The sequence below is a fragment of the Strongylocentrotus purpuratus genome, unplaced genomic scaffold, assembly GCF_000002235.5.
Source record: "Strongylocentrotus purpuratus isolate Spur 01 unplaced genomic scaffold, Spur_5.0 spur5_contig_843, whole genome shotgun sequence".
NCBI lineage: Eukaryota > Metazoa > Echinodermata > Echinoidea > Camarodonta > Strongylocentrotidae > Strongylocentrotus > Strongylocentrotus purpuratus.
The window spans coordinates 598589-618698 of record NW_022145550.1 but is presented as its reverse complement, the minus strand read 5'-3'; the positions used below and the strand labels follow the sequence as shown (position 1 = coordinate 618698).

At 37.4% G+C, this 20110-nt stretch overlaps 1 long non-coding RNA gene across 1 annotated transcript; it reads left to right on the top strand.

The window, feature by feature from the left end:
• The first annotated feature begins 1395 nt into the window (after positions 1-1395).
• Positions 1396-4253, top strand: LOC115925938. The gene is made up of 2 exons (XR_004064875.1): positions 1396-1557; positions 2448-4253. It is a non-coding gene; the product is annotated as an uncharacterized LOC115925938 (long non-coding RNA).
• The last annotated feature ends 15857 nt before the right edge of the window (positions 4254-20110 follow it).

The following is a 20110-nucleotide window of genomic DNA, read 5'->3' as shown; positions in this document are numbered from 1 at the left end:
TTCAATACTTTTTCAGTCCCAATGAGAGAGAGAGAGAGAGAAAGAGAAAGAGAGCCAGAAAGAGACAAGTGAAGAGAACCCAATACACCTCATCAGTGTAATAAAGTCTGATGATCTTAATCTACATACTTACTTCAAATATTTTGCCGGGCAGATATTATTATTTATAAAAACAAACCAATTTTGGAGTTTTATAATAAATATTATTGTTGTTGTTGTTGTTGATGTAAAACAATGAGAAAATAGGGACCTTTTGCGGGGGGGGGGGAGCAATGTAGAAAAAAACTACAGGGGAGCCTTGGGATTTTTATTTGGGGGGGGGGGGTAGAGAGCACTATTTTTTTTTTTGGCCCTCGAAAAAATCACCCCCCCCCCACATTAATCGCCAGGGGGGTCCCATCTAGACAGCTAGCTGGCAATCGACAGCTAGCTGGCAATCGACAGCTAGCTGGCAATCGACAGCTAGCTGGCAATCGACAGCTAGCTGGCAATCGACAGCTAGCTGGCAATCGACAGCGTAGCCTGGCGGCGGTAGCGGGTAGCCCCAAAGCCATGTCCATTTAAAAACTGCATTCAAGAGCCTCTTATTGCTAGGTTTACAACGTTGTTTTACATTTGCAATTATAATTTCCTAGTTTTATTCACTCTCTACAGTCCCGTACTATCCCTTTTTCAGTCTGTAAACAACTTTGCAACACGAAAACAATGATGAACAGGGTTTTACTTCTCGTATAAATTTATTAGAAGTGCCCTATGTCATTTTGCACGAAGTGATACAAAGGGCCTTTCAAATTGAAGTCTATTGAAAGCATTCCCCCACCTAGCCTGTATGACCGAGCAGAATCATTTAGTGCTTAACAATAAAAATCCACAGTCTTGGCTAAAGAGGTCCATTATTTGTTTGTTTATTTAGTTATTTTATTTAATTGACATTGTACAGTACTATTAAATATCAGGTATATTGGATGCTCTGTTTTAAATACAGTCAAGATTGCCGAGCAATGAATTACATCCTGCTTCTTGTCCTCAAACCATATCTTTCTGGTTTTTAAAACGGTATCATTTGAATTTCCATTTCCAAGCATTATTTTGAACTGTCCCGAAATTGTTTCCTTTCTTGAAATCAGACTACAGTCCCAGTCCTAGACAAGGAAACAGAGCCTCTACATAATAGACTTCGTTCGTACGCCATTTGCTTTGAATATTCATTCATAGTATTTCGATAGCATTACGTCATCTTTCATACGCCTGTCCGGCATGCATTTCGAGGAACTTGTACTTTTCTATCGGTAGCGTACATAGAGATACATACTACTAAGCAAAGAGATTCGATCATACCATAGAGATATATACTTAATAACACTAGAGGGCGTACTCCCTCAAATTGCTGTGTGGACCTGGAGCTGTGGCCGCCATTACTAAGGAGGGCAGAAAAACGAACGACCCAACAAGATAATGTGCACAACATACGTGGAAAAAATTGGGGAAGCCAGGTTCGTGCGTTGCATTTGGATGTTCGAACCGAAGAAAGAAAGGGAACTGCATAATATTTCACAAGTAAGTTCTTCTTAATGTTATGTTGATTAATAAGGAGATTTTAGAGCTAAAAATGTAGTTTATGCAGTGACTGTAGCTGTAGTCTGTACCCGGGTTGTCTAATGACAAGCCACCGCAGCTCCTGCAGCAGCGGAGCGCGCCAGTCCACGCCCGCCGGGCTGGGGCAGGCATGGGTTAAGGTTCTGGGGATGGTGATGGGAAAATTCTGCTGCGCTGGAGTCGCTCGCAACTCTAAGAGCCAGAGAGTCCAACTCGGAAATATAACTCCATGAGCTTGATTCTATTAAAGAAAAGTCTAGAATAAAATGATATAATTACTTTTATCTTATCTAATTTCAAGATAAAAATCAAATGTCAACTTCTTTATATTTTAATAACTAGACTAGACTCTAGACTCTAGATCTAGAGTCTAGACTAGACTCTAGACTCTAGATCTAAACTCTAGTCTCTAATTTCTAAAGCCCGAAAGGCAAAGCCAGGTTAGACAGAAATAACCGTCTGATATGGGTCATTTCTTTAATAAAACTGACATTTGTTGACATTCCCCATAATATAATCAGAGGTCTAGTGGAGCCAGACGCAGTCTCAGTAGAACAACCAACGATATTGAGACTGAAGCTTTTGGTCTAAGCCAGGCTAGCCTGCCATATTTCACATCACAGGAGTTATCCAACTAGGCTAGGCTAGCCTAAAAATCCCACCGCACACTACACTATTTCTATCAAATTTGCTTATGACTTGCTGACATCATTATTATTTTATTTATTTGGCTGGAAGCTGCTTTCAGTTTCAGTCTTAAAAATCACATGAAATAGCATGAATAGTAGAACAATTGTCATGTTATGAGAAAAAACTCATTATTGTTTCCATTTGCTTTTATTGTAATGCAGGAATACACTCAAGAGAGGAAAGGATGTTACACACCACATCTCATTCCTAGAGCTGTGCCTACTGTCTTTCCTGGACATCCTCCCTATAAACAAACCCATGGCTCAAGACTCCCAGCAAAACCATGTACAACATCCGAAAGTGTTCCCGTGCCTCCAAAGAAACCCTATGACATTACAAAAGAACATGACTATTCTTTTTCTGTCTGAGTTGATTAGAAACTGAATATAACCAGACAGCAAGTGCAGGATGCCAAGAAACAGCTTTTAGTGGTGAAACAAGGTAAACAGGAGAGATGGAAAAACCAGGACTCTCTTGCAGGAAGTCCACGAAAGCAAGCTCATTAGCCAGGATCAGCTTGACCTACTTCAACACAACTTTGGAGAGAACGCATTTTCAGGAAAAACAAAACAAAACATAGAACTTCATTCGTACAAACTACAAAGACAGATCGGTCTTTTATATTTTGCCTCTTGTCTGCATAGCTTATCTACTGGATGATTGAAATGTGAATCCGTTTAAAACTGGAGAGAGCTTTCAATAATCTTTTAAAAAAACAGAACAATCTGAGACTTTTGTTCTGTATAATGAAATAAAATTTTTGGGACACATTGTGACAGTTGCACAACCTAACCATAATTTTCTGTTTGTTAACTTTACACAAAGGCAAACTAAAGTGGAACTTAGAAGAGTTGATTACATTAGGGGTTAAACAAAATGTACTTGAATTTTGAGTTGTTGTGAGGTACACTGTATTTGAATATTTACTCTATAAGCTTCATGATTGTACCTGCTGTATCTGATTCAGTTGCTATAATTTTTGCAAATTATTTGCACTCTACATGTGCTTTGATTCTGCAGGTACAGTATGGATAACCTGAGATAAACATGTAGACCTTTTTATAACATTGTCTGGATTGCTCTCAACCAAGTGATTTACATCATTAAAGATGAAAAGCATGAAATTCACATCAAGTGAGCCCATTTTCAATAAACGAGAAGAATTCACAGACGTGTGGCAATTAAAAAGCTTGTGTAATGCACATCATATACACACCCATAGATCGTTTTGTACATAGATTTGAATTTTGTTCCAAAATGGAAAACTGCTTTTGAAGAGATTTGATAACAGAAAAATTATATGGAATAATGTCACTAGATGTAAACCCATAAGATTGTGCACTCTTTGGCTTGTTGTATCTACTGTATACATTTGAGGGTAATCAGTTTCAAATTTATTATTATACCTGATGAATAATGATGTCAAAAGACCATGTTACTATGAGGTTTCACTGAATAGTGTAGTGCAGTATCCTGAGATGTAAGTCTCTTCAATTATAGTTCTTCATAGCAATACAGATGACTTGGAATATATATGCTCAATTACTATTTCTGGTTTGCATTTATTACTCGATGAAATGTCTTTGTATTATTAGTAAATGTGACATGCCTGCGTGCGCTTGAAGCCAAGACTAGTTAATAAAGTGTTCGTTATCGCTGACATCTTGACACATAGACATTGGCCTCCTGACATTTATGTTTTGGGAGTTATTGTGGCGGTTTTGGGATGTGTAATGCTTGTCTTAGGTGGCGAATCAATTTGTTGTGGTTGTGTTGCCTATGATCCGTGACAGTAAATTTGGGGCTAAAATCTGAGGTGTTGTTTTTGCAATGTCTGTCCTTTCAATTGTGATGTATTATTGCAGTATATATGTCCGATAAAATGTCAAAACTTAAATGCCTATGCTGTAGAATATCAACACACGTGTGCCGTGTGGTAATAAAAGGTTCATTTATTCATTTTTTTCTTCAAATTTAATTATAATTTTATTCTCTAAAACTGGTTGATGAAGAAAATAAGAAATACACTGTATCAAGGAGAATATTATTTATGGAGAAAAAAAGTGGTGTGAATAAATTATTATTACATCAATGATCAGCTGTTTTTAAATAATATTCATATATATTTATAGTGAACTGTAAAAAATTGAATTATTCTTTCAGACAAAAATAGAGATTTTATAGAGAATGGGTGAAAGACATATGGTGTGAATTTGATATAAAATGAGTGAGAGAAGAAGAAAAAGAATGTTGGGATGGATAGATGAATGATTGGATGAGTAAATAACATAATTTTTTAAAAATAAATGTGTATAATTCTTTCCTTCCCCCTCTTCCTATCTTCAGTATCGTCCTTTATCTGCATTTTCATTATCTACCTATCCTTCTATATTATATCTATCTATCCATCTATTTATGTGTCTAGCTATCTACATACCCATCTCTATCCCAAATCTATAAGTATCAATCTGTTTATAATAGCCATAAACATAAAATGAATATATTACCTTTAAAGCGTTTTAAATCAATAAACCTTGGCTCTCATAATTAGCGCTTAGAGACTTCGGTGGTAAGCGCTTTATAAGTAACGTTTTTATTATTATTTATTATTATTATAATAACTGAATTAGAAAGACATTGGCCCCCGGCATTGGCCCTGTAGCATAAAACTTTGTTTAATATCATGACATAAATATCAAATACAAGTCCCAAATGCTTGATTCTGATTGGTTGAAAGCCAAGTAATATTTAATGTCGTAATATCGCAGTTTTATATTGAACAAGAGGATGAAAATTGAAGATATACTGAAATATAAATAGCTTTTTGTGTCCCTTTTACCTCACCATAACATCCGTAATTAATCTTGACCTACACCAGATACCATGACTGAGGCATGAGAAGGGTTCATGCATTATGCAAAATACCACAATTATAACGTTTCATACTCGAAAACCGATAAATCAACCCGAAAAATGAAGCTTCACATTGCATATCAGTAGCACAGTTTCGAAGGGAACATCCGGGTATTTCTCGATGTTGTGCCCTCCTTAGTAATGGCGGACCGCGCTCCATGCGCGCACAGAGCTTTGAACGGGCGCGTATGAAGAGTCCGCACTCTAGCCTTATTAAGTATATATCTCTATGGATCATACACAGTATGTCCTTCGTAAGAGGACTAGAGGGCCAACTAAAATCGTGACCTTTGACATTTCATAGGTTGTCCGATTTGAACGACGGTTTTGGAGGGTCAATGAATATTCATGAGCAATGACGTAAAAAATACGCCAACTACTGTTCGTTGATTGGCCATCGACAAAATGTTTTATGTATTAGGTCATGCATAAAACATTTTTTTCATTCCCAGAATTCCCTACGATTTGAGCACGAAAATGGCGGTTGTATGAACTGCGACTTTCAAGTTATTCAATTACGAACAATGAAACATTTTTCTTTTAAGTGAATTTCTATTATAATAGAAGTTTGTCAAGTACATCTTAGTGAAGCAGAAAATCTTCAGGCGAACATTGACATCGAAGTGATACCCTATGATATCAAGAAAAGTAAGTAAAGATCCATTTTGTTTGAAGGTCTCTGAAATTATTGTGATGTGTTCGTCATTGCAGTGAGCGGCTCCCCGCATTGTCACAACGTATTACCCGGTTAACCCCCTACCCCATCCTCTTTTCTTTCTTCTGACCAAAGAATATTAACTGATTGAATGAACTCTAATTTAAGTCATCGACGGTAATATTTTTAGAAACAACAGGATTTTACCGTAGGTTATTTCATTAGAGCGCATCTCATAATTTTAAGTTCAGTTCATAGCTTGATTACCGATAGTAATCGGTCGTAGATGTGGATCTGTTGTAGACTGCGCAAATGGCTCATTGCTAGTCCAAGCCGATGAGATCTCGTCGAGCAGAATGTGATTTTCAACCCGCCGGTGCTAGCCGGTGTGGTAGGCGATTTGTTCCGGGTTCCGCGGAACAAATCGGCGCGCCGATTTGTTCCTCGGAACGAATCTACTGGATCGACTCGTTCGCAGATACGTTCGAAAGCCGCCGTTCTTATCCGACATTGGCCGAACGTTTCTGCTTATATAATCGCGTATATTTTTATTACTTGTGTCGAATAAACATGGTAAAAATAAATTTTAGCTTTATCTTGATACTTTTGTATTTATTGTTGCAATGAAAACCAATATTATTTTTTTTGAAATATTTTTGTGTTGACCCCGGCCCCCCCCCCCCACCCCACCCCGCATCTCTTTCATTTAAACTAGAGTCTACATGTACATCATGCATGCAGCCCACATGCATAAATTAGATTCTGTGATGATCGAAGCCCGGTAATAGGTGGTTGACGTAACACGATATCATATAAAGCAGCATTCAAACCAAATTAGAAGGCCTGATTAGAAAACACCCCGACATCTGCTTTTACAGGCAAACTAAGCCTATGGCAACAACTGCCCTTTTTGCTAGACCACCCAGTCCCCGTCGCTTCGCGACGGCGCTGTTTGTGGTCAATCATTGGCCGCAATTATCAACATATTTGAACAACGGGAATCTGCATTTCTATACAAAGTTCTCAAATTGGCAATCGTTGGTGTAGCTAATTTGGAGAAGTTTGATTGGTTGCAAAGGCCGACCAGAATAGTTCATTTTGCTTTAGGGGTGTACCATGGCGTGTATTCAATAATACGTGAGCACGCACGCTCTCCGATGAGATTCGGAACGGATCGCCTGGCCGGAACCGATCGCCTGTGACTAGCGGAACGAATCTACGAATCCGGAACAAATCGGCGGGTACATATCCAGGCGATCGGTTCCGGAGGAACCGATCGCCTGCACGGAACAAATCGCCTATGACACCGGCTGAAACACCAAGAAGCGACTGCGTTTCCTGAGCTGGTGCGGCTATGACTTTACAGTGTGTTAGTGTTACAGTAAAGCCTAGATCTAGACTAGTATTCATAGCATATTCTAGCCTGAATTTTCTGTCTCTTTCGTTCGTTAGCCTCTGATTTGGGTAGGGTCGGCTCCTCTCTTTAGCCGACCCTACCCAAATCGGAGGCTAACGAACGAAAGAGACAGAAAAATTCGGGCTATGCAGGCCTAACTTTAGATCTAGCAGTTGCACTGTCTTAAGTAGATCTAGAAGTCTATAGAATTCTAGACCTAAACAGCATTTAACCCCGAATCTAGTATAGATCTAGGCCTAGATCTAGGGCTAGATTCTAGGCCTAATATGTACTCTAACAAAAATTCTAAATAGATCTAAATGCCTGATGTAGATTTCCTCTAGATCTAGGTGGATCAATGTGGAAGTTTAATATGGAGGGGGGGGGGGGTGCACAATCATTCTGTGCCCCCTTTTTAAGATGTGGCATAGCCGTAGGGACGGGTCTAGATCTAGGTCCAGAGCCACTAATATTAAAAATAGGCAATTAGATCTAGATCTATAGCTTGTAGCAAAGACTTCCAAAGCCATGGGTCTAGGCTCGTTTTTGATTCACTAGACTAGACTAGTCGTGCACATGTGTCATTATTGTGATCCAGGTCCAGATTCAGCTTAGTTTGAATGTAGATCTAGGCTAGATCTACCAACGACAACAAAAACAAAACAAAAAAGGTGTCTCTCCCCCCCCCCCCCTCCCCACCTCCCACTTCCCCTGATTTCGCTCTTAGTTATGTCATTGTGCCTTGTTTGAAATAATTAGTTTATTTTCAGGATTTTATGCCACTCCTTAGTTTTATGTTGGTGAGAATTCTGGATCCAACCCTACATATGACATGGATATTTCTTTCTCTAAAGGACATGAACAAAGTTATAAACAGATAACTTATGCATGCATTATGATATTAGCAAGAACCTTACTAAGTTTCTGTTTTCTTTTAATTGTAGATGCTATGGAACAAAGAAGCAGATAATGATCACAGAAGTGCAACAAAGAGCACCAGGACCTGATCAACAAATGTATCTAATCAGGAACAGGACACCTAAGACCTAAGTTGAACTTTGGCAAGGTATGTTTGTATGAAGTTCGAAAATATTCAGGCTGTATATAAATCTAAGCCCATGCGAACACCACACTCGACTTGGACTATATACAAAGATTTGGGGAACTGTCATCTTGTGTTGCATTATATCTTGTAATTCTCAATTATTCTCTAGCTTTTATTTAGGTGACAAACTATGGTGTTGCTACAGTTTATTCTCTCAGCATATTAAAAGATGTACTCAAAGGTACTTTTCCTAAATATTACATTATATCTAACAAACTTTTGTTCACAAAAGTCTAGCAAATAATAACTTAAAATAAATTGGAAATTACTTTTAAAATAATTGGAAATACATTTAAACCTTTACTCTTCTCTTCAAAAAAGGCCCTATCAGATAGACATAAGTTTATCATTTTTTAATAAAATTAAAATGCAACACCACTTGTAATCTTTAGTATTAGTTCATCTTCGTGAAAGGCTACAACGCCTTTTGAAGATTACCAGAAGAATAAGAAGAAGATATATCGAGGATCATGAAAGTAATCATATCTTCTTTTAAATGCGTGTACATGGAATATAGTTTTTTGATATTTAATCTGAAGTCAAGTTCTGACAAAAATATTAGGGATGCTGTACTGGATAGTAAATTGAAGGGGGGGGGGGGTTATAAAATTATGTAGTTCAATAGTAATACTGTAGTAATATAATTATACACTGTCGCTCATAAAGTTGGAATATTTTTGTTTTACCCTAATTTATGGAATTATTTTAAATATAATTTAAAATAATAGATCTAGATAATAATATACATTCTCAGATCTTATTTTTAAATTATTTATAAAATAATTCCATAAATTGGGGTAAAACAAAAATATTCCAACTAATAGTAACAATAATGACAATGATCATGATAATAGTAGTAATAATAATGATAATACAGATAGTAGTAAAAACAACAACAATAATGTCCAATGTAAGATAAAGTACTCATAAAACTCAGTATACCTGTTCTTTACATAATAAAATAGCATGTTGATATTATTGAATATTTTTTTCAAAATCTACAGTAAACTTTTACAACTGAAAAATTTGAATTCAAGAGACAGCCCCCCCCCCCCCCATCCATTTGCCATCCTTTTGTTGATGTCATGTTGGATTTAAAAAGATCTTTATAGAAACAAAAAACAATAAAAAAAATAAATGAGTTCATAAATGTTAATAAATTAGTTGATACTGCTTAATTCTGTTCTTTTCATTTTCTTATTTTGTGAAATATATGTGATGATGCTGGTGATTATGATGATGTAGGCACTCTGTAATGATAATGCTGTATGACTGAGGTGAGATGGGGTCTGATGCAGTCTTGTGTAGAATTGAGTATGGTGTTCGACCTTTTGATGTTTGTTTATATCTGGTATCAGCGAGATAGATTTAACCATCTTTCCTAATGAGAGAAAGTGGAAATGTAACAAGAGAGTGGGCAAGACTAATGTATAAATACAGTATAAAAAATGGTTTACAATAAAGATGAGGGGGGGGGGGGGGTTAAATAAAGAATAAGTCAATGCCAAAATGATGAAAGCATATAGGTAATTGGGGTGTGGATGGGGGAGGGAGGTTAATAGAGCCTATGGAAATGTCAATATTGGAAGGGGTCCCTGTATTGAAAATGTTACTGTTGGGGGGGGGGGCAAATTTCCCCAAAATCAGTGACGACGAATGCAAAAATTTAAATTTCATTGGGGATGGGGCACGATATGAAGAACATTGAAGTCGAGGTGAGAATGATTCATTATTTGGACACTTAAAATATTAATATATCACTTGTTAAGTCGGCTAAATGATCAGTGCAGTTTTTCTGATTTAAAAACTATTTAAGTTAATAAACAAACAAAAAAAAGGGGTAAAAAATGAATTAAGGTACAACAGTGAAATGGGGTCATTATTTTTGCCTTTTAACTGAACTGAATTTTTAAAAATGTACTTTCCATCCTGGTGATAGTGAAGTTTGTGGCCCTAACTAAGTCAACCATTTAAAAGTTTATTACCCCCCCCCCCCCAACACACACACCTCCACAACTCTGCATGACCTTTGTTCTACATTTATCCGGCCCAATTATAGCCTTTAGTCAAGGCACTCGTGCTGTATTTCCCTAAACGCGCCTGAATACATAGACTAATCGCGCGACGACTGTGATCTGTGGGACGAGGTGCGTCAGCAGCTCGGCCTTTACTAACCTGAGTGGTTGTTGTAGTTTATTTCTTTTGTTTTGTATTATATTTCCGCTCCCGAATCAGGAGATAATTAGATGCAAAGTATCTTACCCAGAAAACCGGCCAAACCGCCCCTTCCAATCCGACGCACCAATCAGAGTAGACGATTCGAGAAAACTTCATGCATATTCATTATCAACATGTATAATCATAAATACATTTTTGAGCGGTTACAGAACGACGAAGGAGATCTCTTATCAAAGAGCCTTGAATATGCGGTCGAAAGGTTGAAATTATCATCTTTTAAGGAGTTACAATCAAAAGCTATAAAATCAGCAGTGAAAGGGGAAGATGTATTTGTTAATCTTCCAACGGGTTATGGCAAATCTGCGATTTTCAAGCCATTTCACTGTGCAAGGACTTCTTTGTGCGGACGACCATGCACAGTCGCTGCCAGCACACCATCCCCATCGGCGTCTACTCCCGAAGCTGCCCAGAGTTCGGGGGCCGGGAGGTACTACTCACACCGCACTGCACTGTCCATTGAAGTTATCGTTTCACCTCTTATTTCTTTAATGAAGGAATGTGAACCAAACTTGTCACACACAATAAAATGATATATTCAGTATAAGAAATAGCTAGGAAAACTCTTGCACAGGAACCATGCAGAATGTACTGCATAGAAGATATCTACCCTTTTTTGCACATCTATTACATTATAGACCTAAGCAGAATTACCAGAATTTGATGTCCTTTTCATTATTTTAATTCACTTGCATGCAGCTAGCTCAGCAGCTAGCCCTGCAAATTCAAAGCTCCATGAACGCATCGTTTTCACACGTACACAGATTCGAGTGTTGTCATATGGAAAACTTTTAGCCCTAAACGCGCATAAAAGAATACAGCACTAACGAAGAGAGCGCGCTCAAGTGCGCGCGTGAAAGTACACTGATCGGACTAGTTCAATGCGACAAAGCAGGGGTGCGAGCGCTTGCTCTCGTTGACTACTTACTAACACTAACAAACTAGAATTAGAAATGAAACTCACCTATAGTTAAATAAATGCAAAATTATGGTAGACTACACCAGCAGAGGCTTGCCATTACACCGTAGACGAAATCGAACTCATTCCCTTTGCCAATGATTATACTGACTTCCCTCTAGTTGGAGTGCAATGACCCATTCGGGTGCGCATATAGACATGATGCGCGTAATGCGGTCTCCGAGATTTTGAGCGCAACGCACACACTCTGTACGCACTGCGTTAAATACACACACTGATGACCTCTACAGCGATTGCACGGAAGCTATAACTGTGCATTGTTTGTACGGTACGCGGGCGCACTCGTTGTGAGTAGCTATAGCGCTACACTATCCCAGTCACCTTGGTTTACTATGAAAAGCTACCTTTTATTTGTTGGAAAAGTGCCACCGTTTCCCCTCCACAAATGAAAACAATCGTTATACCAACGTAAAGGTGGGATGTCAAGGTTTCTGAATCCGTCCGAAGATTTTTTATACGTCACTCGTGTAAGATTTGCCGACTGGTTGACTGAGCGAAACCCGACAAAAAAGGGGAAAAACAGTGCAATCTCCATAGGCAGGCTGAAAAAGTCAAAACTTTTAGGGGAAAAGTGCAACCGTTTCCCCTGAAAGAATAATCCCAAATTTAGTATCATTTTTAAGACGACATTTCAAATTATAAGAAACCGTCCGAAGATTTTTTTTTAAAAATTCGATTTTCCCGTAATACCAGCAATTATATCAAAACATGGCTTTTTTGGTGTACGTTCCCCGTGCTTAACAGGATAAGCGACGAGGCGCAGAGCAGATGCGCGTAAGTTTTCCATATGCAATAAAAATTCCGACCAGCTGATCGTGCGAACCACTATGCGTAGGTTAAAATGAAAAACAAGGGAACAAAATTTTACTATAAATCTACTAAAGTAGCAAAATAATAAATACCCTAGTCAATAAGTAGAATATTGTTTTTGACAAATTCATATTTTATTCGAAATTGAACTAGATATTATTTTATTTTTTTTAGTACATTTGAATACCGATTCCCCCACAATTTCATGGACGAAGCCATTTTAAACACCGCGCGGTTAAAACAATTAGGATTGGCCACGATCATCACTAGCTGCTGTATATGTAAGACCCTCATGCATATGCACATAATGATGAGCTCCGCAATTTAGCAAAGGCCAAGCCGCTGAAGCGGCTCGGTCCAGCGATCACTGCTGTAAAGCCACACTGCGTTAGTCTATTTTCAGACCCTGCTCGGCAGACAAGCAGCGCGCGAGGCCTTGTCCAAAGGCTAGCCCAATTAAGGATTATGTCGATATAGTAACGCATGCGCATTGTCTTTTTTTCATTGCGATAATATGCTAATAAGTGGAAAAGAGTCATGAATATTCAAAATTTTAATTTAGATATTTTGCGCGCTACGCGCAGTCCAAAATCCCCATTTCGCTGGTGCACTAAAAATTTGTCGTCTTCATAGGCTAATACATGAAAAGTGGAAGCAGTGTGCACTTTTGACCCTCCAAAATCTCCCCATGGCTAGACGGATGCAGAAGCGGAGTTGAACTAATATACTAAGTATATATCTCTATGGTAGCGTATGAACATGAATAAACATGATTATATGACGTCATGATACGTCATCTGCATTGCTCAACTTGCGCTGTGCACTGCACTGCGGTTCAGTAGCTTTGTAGCAGTCCTATGTATTTACTGAAATATGTTTCCTTGTCTAGAAGTTTAGTCATTGTTCTTAATCCAGCATTGCACAAGCCTATATATCCAAAAGATAATATGGAACTGTCAATGACTTCATAATTTGAATTTATAGAATTATTGATAGATATGACTATTGATATGTAACCCGTGGCATAGTGGCAGGGGAAACCACTTTTAAATTATTATGCCAGGGTTCAGGTAATAATAATTATCAAAGGATTGACTGGCTTTACTCACATAGACCACCACACATTCTCACGTCTTATGTTGAGGTAAGTAGACTTTTAAATAATGGTCGATAGGAAGTATAATTATATTTACTTAATACATGGTCCTTTAAAAATATATAAGTATAACATTCATCATCATCAACAACAAATCAAACAGCAAAATATCAATCTCATTTTAAATCTACTCACGGTACCGCTACTTAAATCAAGCGAGGGGGTGCGCGCGAGAGCTCTCTAAAAGTTCAACAACGAACTGGATCCGATTCGAAGTGCGATCGTGGTTGTCGTCCTCTGGATGTCCAGTTGCAACTCCCTAGCTACGTCAGTCATGCTTCTGGGCCCGTATTCAATAAACTTCTTAAGCTTGAAATCTAAGTACTTTTTCTTAAATTTTGGCTAAGAAAAAATCTTAGCCAAAAATCGTATTCTATAACAGCAATGGGGACTTAAGAAATTTGCCTTAAGATTAAGAAGGATTCTTAGATTTTATCTAAGAAAAAGGACTTAAGTAGCATGTAGTAGCATACAATCGAGATATCTAAGATAAGTAAGAAATCTACCCTATATTTAAGCCCCATTTAAGCATCCTCGTAGTACGAGGATGCTTAAATGGGGCTTTGGCACCGGCAGCTCAGTGATGCTGCAAGCAACCGCTTCGGGTTTCGATCAAATGGAATAAAAACAATGCATGCAGAAGTATCGAAGATGGCGCCTTTCTAGAAAATAACACACGAGCCTCTCTTTAGCAAAGTTTTGATCCAACAGGACTTTTGAAGGCCTTTTCAGCTCTGATTTTACTGCTCTTTGATTTAGTGTTTCCCAATGCCGGACAAGAGATTAAACTCCCCGTCCAAAAACGGTGGATCGATCGAGAAAAAGCAAAGAAAGTTGCCCGTTGATTGTCAGCGATCCAACGCCATGTCTCCGCCAGCCGGCCCCTGCAGCTCCCGGGTGAGTGACGCGGCCGCTGCAGCCCCTGTTTGGTTCATAGAATATGAAAGGCGTTTGGATTCAAAGTTTGATGACCTGCATAAGAGACTGGATTTTCATGAAGCTGCTTGTGAAGAAAAGTTCCAACATCTGGAAAAGGAATTGGCTGCAGCTTTTGATAAGATTGACGACCTTGAGAATAGATCTCGAAGAAACAATCTAATCTTTTTCAACTTCCCTGAAGGTGAGGAGCCTGATTCTGCCAGTGGATGCAGTGAGTTGATTTCATCTTTTTTGGCCTCTATTGACAAGAATCTTGAGCATGTTCAGATCGAGAGGGCTCACCGCACGCCGCCAGGTCCACCATCATCTCGTGGACATCCCCAGAATGGCAGCCAGTACAAGCCGAAGGATCGTCCAATTCATGTTTGCTTCAGTTCGTTTCAAGATCGAGTGAGGGTCCGGAAGGCATGTGTTGCTGCGTTCAAGGAGGGGTTCAAGTACAAAGAGAGATCAAAGTTGTTTGTTGCAGAGGATTTCAGTCATCGCGTTCAGGCTCGCCGTAAAGCTCTCCTGCCTGAGTTAAAGATGTTGCAGCAACAAGGAAAGCGAGCATTCTTTGTATACCCTGCGACAATTAAGTATGTCCAAGATCACCAGCTGAAGGTTCACAAGCCAGGTGTTTGAATTGCAACTGTAGTACACCATAAAAACACTGTGATTATCATAGTGGCTGTCTCGTACAAACCGTCTGACTTTCACAGAAAACTTTTATATTTTACAAGATAACATGCCTTGAACTTAACGCGTTTTAACTTGCTGGACACCAGATTAGTTTAGTGATGTCGGTCTTTTTAAACATATTTTGTTCACTTAAACTTTTTTAGGAATTCTCGGGGTGCCCTGGAGGTGCCTTGTTTTTGGTTACCCACGATTCACCATTGGGGATAATAGTTTTTATTGTTCTTATCCTTGTTGGTACTGGTTCATTATGATTAATTATGAGGCTCTAAGGTTTTCTCATTCTTGCCTCATACCGTTGGCTGCCTTTCCAGTTTGTTTTGTTTTTGGTGGGTGTTTGTGCGTATGCTTTTTTCACTGAGTGTGTGGTGTGTGCCCTTTTCCCAGGGGTCCTTTATCATGAATCAAATTGTGTACATTTTTAGGATATTACTTGTTTTGTCAACTCACTGTTGCTACTCTAGGTTTTTACTGTTATATGATGTTACAGATTAATACTTTTAACTGCAGAGGTCTGCATGACAATTTTAAAAGAAAGAAAGTTTTTAATTTTTTAAGAGAATTTGGGTATGATATAATCTTTCTTCAGGAAACCCACTCTAGGATAGATGATGAGAAGCTGTGGCGTACTCAGTGGGGAGGGGAGGCAGTTTTTGGCAGCTATTGTTCCAATAGCCGAGGTGTGGCTATTTTGTTTAAAGCTTCTTTGAAAATATCAGTCTTATTTTTTCACCTGGATCCTGAGGGAAGATATATTATCCTCCATGTTAATGTTAATGATGTACACTTTATTCTTGTCAACTTATATGGTCCTAACAAAGACTCACCAGATTTTTTTGTTAATGTTTTTGCTAAGTTAGATGAAATAGGTAACTCTCATGTTATTTTAGCAGGAGATTTGAATATTGCGGTAGGCCCTTTAGATTATGAGGGTTCTAATGCAACCCACTCTAATGCTCGTGCCAAAATTGCTTTTAATATGTATGTAGAAGAACTAAGTCTTGTAGATGTATGGAGAAGAGATCATACTCATGATAAGATTTTTACACGCCATCAGAAAATTCCATTTGTTTCCTCCAGGTTAGACTATATTTTTATTTCTAGTGATTTGTTGAATTGCGTAAAGAAATCTAAAATTGTGACTGGTATTTGTTCTGATCATTGTATGGTAACACTAGCACTGTCACTAAATGATTCACCTCGGGGTAAGGGATACTGGAAACTGAACACTGCACATTTGAAACATTCAGAATTTTGCAATTTCATTAAAGACAAAATTAAGGAATTTAAGGAATTTCATGCTGAATGTGATCTAAATCCACATATTATTTGGGATGCATTCAAATGCACAATGGCTGGTCATTGTATGGAGTATTGCAGTAGAAAGAAAAAAGAAAAGAATTTGACTAAGAATAATTTACTAAAGAGTATATCCTTACTTAAAGAAAAAATTGGTTCATTGAAAAAGGATAATAGTTCAAATGGAGAACTGCAAGAATTATATAGCAAATTAGAAGTTGAAGAAGCACAGTTGAATGAACTTCTGGATACTGAAACTGCTGGCTCTATAGTAAGGTCTAGATTAAAGTGGGCTGAACACGGAGAAAAAAGCTCTAAATACTTCTGCAATTTAGAAAAACGGTCCTATGAAAGAAAAACTATACGCCAACTGAAGGCGAACAATGAGCAAATCATCACTGATCCTAAAAGAGTACTTCAGGAAATTCATTCGTTTTATAAAGCTTTATACTCTTCAGAGGTATCTCTTGAGGATAGGGACACTATCAAGGATTTTATCGCCCCTTTGAATATACCTACCTTATCAGATGATTCAATTTCTGCTCTAAACAGACCTTTAACCAAAAATGAACTTTGGACTACTTTAAAGAATATGGGAACAAATAAGAGTCCAGGACTAGATGGCCTTCCTTGTGAATTTTATTTAACCTTTTTCAATGATATCATAGATTTATTACTCCACTCTTATAATTATTCCTTTCAAGAAGGAATTTTATCACAATCTCAAAGAAGTGGAATAATCACGCTTCTTCCAAAAAAGGGTAAGGATCCATTGTTAGTGAAGAATTATCGCCCTATCTCTCTACTGAATGTTGACTATAAATTATTAGCCAAAGTTATGAGCTCCCGTTTGAAGTCTTGTATAAATTCTTTGATACATACAGATCAACAAGGGTTTATGAAGGGACGCAACATTGGGGCCAATATTCGGGTTATAATTGATTTAATTGAATATACAGACTATATGAATGAGCCAGCTACAATTATTTTGTTAGATTTTGAGAAAGCGTTTGATAGAATAGAACATGATTATTTATTTTCAGTCTTGGACTATTTTAATTTTGGAGACAATTTTATAAGATGGATAAGGACTTTTTACAATGATAGAACTAGTTGTGTGTTAAACAATGGTTTTATGTCCAATCCGGTTGCAATTAAAAGAGGAATATTCCAGGGGTGCCCAATATCCCCTCTTTTATTTATACTAGCTATTGAAATTCTGGCTATTTCAGTACGACACAATCCGGGGATAAAGGGAATTTCAGTTGGCAACTTTGAACAGAAGATAAGTCTTTTTGCAGATGACACAACTTGTTTTTTGAATGGGGAAACAGTTTCCTTTAAACATTTATTTGAAACGTTGACTCAGTTTGCAAAATTTTCAGGTTGTCGCATTAATTTAAGTAAGTCAGATGCAATTCATATAGGAAAGCTGAAAGGCAGTACAGTTATTCCACAAGATGCATTAGGGTTGAATTGGAAATCAAAAACGTTTAAGGCTTTAGGAGTGGTTTTCTCATTGAACACAAAAATGCTTTACGAACTGAATTTTGTTCCCAGACTTGTCATTATAGAACAGATTTTAAATTGTTGGCGGCATAGAAGCCTATCCTTGTTGGGCAAAATTGCTGTTGTAAAGTCGCTTTTACTCCCCCAAATGTTATTTTTGTTTTCAGTATTATGTATTGACCTGCCAAACTCTTTCTTTAAAAGATTAAATGGTTTGCTTTTTAAATTCATTTGGAGCTATGGCAATGACAGAGTTAAGAGAGATATATTATGCAATGATTATGAAGAAGGGGGTCTAAGGATGATTAATCCTTTAGTTTTTGCACAAGCGCAGAAAGTTTTGTGGATGGCTAAACTATTAGACGATAAATATGAAAGTTGTTGGAAAACAATAGAAATATATATTCTTTCTACCTTTTGTGATGACCATCTTGCCCTTTTTAAGGCAGATGCCCCTGATTCGGTTTTGGCAAAACTTAAAAATTGCCAGTTAACAGCGTCTATTAAGACATGGTATTTATATAGGCAAGAGATGAAAAGAGAACTAGGTTTATGTCAGTTTCATTTACAAGATTTTATTTGGTGGAATAGAAATGTAAGATTGCAATATAGAACACATTTTTTCTATCCAGTTTGGTATGAAAGGGGTATTCATTCCATTTTTCAATTACATAATGGTTTTGGTAATCCCAAAACATTTGAAGACCTCGTAATTGAGTTTGACATTCCTATTAGAGACCAAAAAAAATATGACTCCCTCATGAATGGCATATTTTTGGAGTGGTTTGATAATTCTCTTAATGTGGATGAGAATATATTTAATCAAATTTTTAAAGATCTATTAAGTCAAAAGAAAATGTCTAAGTATACATTTAATATTTTGCTGAAGAAATATAGTTGTACTAATGCCAAAAGGGAGAGTAAATGGGAGGAACTATTTGGCCATCAACCCAAAGAGAAGGATTGGTCGATTATTCATACGAGTAACTTTTGTTGTACGATTGAGACTCAGTTAAGGAGTTTTTATTTCAAAATTTTCCATAATGCTATTGGTTTTAATGCATTTTTGTTCAAGATTGGGAGAAAGGAGTCGGCTAATTGTTATTTTTGTTCAGATTTTCCAGAAACTTTAGATCACTTGTTTTGTGACTGTAGGAGAGTTGTACCACTGTGGGAAAAATTGGTGGATAAGATTAACACTGGCACTGATCACAGTTATAATCTGACTTTGTCAAAATTTAATTTTTTGTTTGGGATACAGTCAAGGGACAAATACGCCTCTTGTATAAATTTTCTCTGTTTATGTTTAAAATATTATATTTACTCATGTAGGTTTCAGGGAAAAGAACTTATTTTCGAAGCATTTGTTTCAATGGTAAAGTTCAAACAAAAAATAGAATATAAAATTGCCCAAAAGAAAAATAAGTTACAAGTCCATTTTAAGAAATGGTCTATCAAGTTTAACTGAAATTTAGGAGTAGTCTTGCAAAGCTCTGTTGTCATTAACATCTTCATTGACTTTTTGAAATATAAACTTGCCCTCTGGGAAAGTATGTGTGTGTGTGTGTGTGTGTGTATGTTTATGGGTGCATGAGTGCGTGCCTGTTTTGTAGTTTTAAGATGATATTATATTTTATATTGCTGCTTTTACTCTGTTAATTTTTCAAAAATAACAATAAAAACAGAAAAAAAAAAAAAAAAAAAAAAAAACAATGCATGCAGCGCGCGCAGCGCGAGCGCAGGTTATCAGTTGACCTATATAACAACGTAAGCTTCGCGTAATATACAGCGTCGACGGCGCAGCGCGCAGGAGCGCCATAGGCTCTTTGTACTTGTACTAGTTTGTTTGTACACAACTAAACGGGTAGTAGCATAAGTATGCATAACACTAAATCATGACATGGCTGTCGTATATAAAGAAACCGTCTCTTACTTTATTAGTCTTTGGCGCTAAAGTATGGAAACAGGGAATAATGTGCAATCGGCATAATATTAGGTGAGACAAAATTTGTTATAGTATGAGTCTGATAAAGGTTACATCTAGCCACTTGATTAATTTTAGGCCATCATAACAGTAGACGATGTAAAACAATGAAAGGGTAGCTCCAAATCCAATGCTAGCTAGCGCTTGTCGGCCGGCTAGCGACCGC